Here is a 1,369-nt window from a genome sequence, read left to right as displayed (position 1 = left end):
GTTGCTATAGTGATTAGGCAAGAAAAGGATATCAAGGGAATCCAGATAGGAAAGGAAGTCAAGCTCTCACTGTTTGCAGATGACATGATACTCTACTTAGAAATCCCTAAAGACTCTATCAAAAAGCTTCTAGAAACAATAGACTCATATAGCAAGGTGGCAGGTTACAAAATTAACACACAAAAATCAATGGCCTTTCTACACACCAATAGTAATAAGGATAAAATGGACATTAAGAAAACAACCCCATTCACAATAGTGCCACACAAACTCAAATATCTTGGAATCAACTTGACTAAATATGTGAAGGACCTATACAAAGAAAACTATAAAACTTTGTTCCAAGAAATAAGAGAGGACACACGAAAATGGAAACGCATACCCTGCTCATGGATTGGCAGGATTAACATCATCAAAATGGCAATACTCCTCCACAAGGCATTATACAGATTTAATGCCATCCCTCTAAAAATACCCATGACATTCTTCAAAGAAGTGGATCAGACACTTTTGAAATTCATTTGGAACAATAAACACCCTCGAATAGCTAAAGCAATCATTGGGAAAAAGAATATGGGAGGAATTACTTTCCCCAACTTTAAACTGTACTACAAAGCAAAAGTTATCAAAACAGCATGGTATTGGAATAAGGATAGGTCCTCAGATCAGTGGAATAGGCTTGAATACTCAAAAAATTTTCCCCAGACATACAACCACCTAATTTTTGATAAAGGAGCTGGAAATCCTAAATGGAGCAGGGAAAGCCTCTTCAACAAGTGGTGTTGGCAGAACTGGCTAGCCACTTGCAAAAAATTGAACTTAGACCCCCAGCTAACATCATGTACGAAGGTAAAATTCAAATGGATCAAAGACCTCGATATCAGCCCCAAAACCATAAGATATATAGAACAGCACATAGGCAAAACACTCCAGGACATTACAGGCATCTTCAAGGAGGAAACTGCACTCTCCAACCAAGTGAAAGCAAAGATTAACAGATGGGAATATATTAAGCTGAGAAGCTTCTGCACCTCAAAGGAAATAGTGCCCAGGATACAAGAGCCACCCACTGAGTGGGAGAAACTATTCACCCAATACCCATCAGATAAGGGGCTAATCTTCAAAATATACAAGGCACTGACAGATATTTACAAGAAAAAAAAACATCTAACCCCATCAAAAAATGGGGAGAAGAAATGAACAGACACTTTGACAAAGAAGAAATACACATGGCCAAAAGACACATGAAAAAATGTTCCACATCACTAATCATCAGGGAGATGCAAATCAAAACAACGATGAGATACCACCTCACACCCCAGAGAATGGCACACATCACAAAGAATGAGAATAAACAGTGTTGGCGGGG

Source organism: Suncus etruscus, chromosome 16 (assembly GCF_024139225.1).
Source record: "Suncus etruscus isolate mSunEtr1 chromosome 16, mSunEtr1.pri.cur, whole genome shotgun sequence".
Classification (NCBI taxonomy): Eukaryota; Metazoa; Chordata; class Mammalia; order Eulipotyphla; family Soricidae; genus Suncus; species Suncus etruscus.
This window is presented reverse-complemented; position numbering follows the sequence as displayed.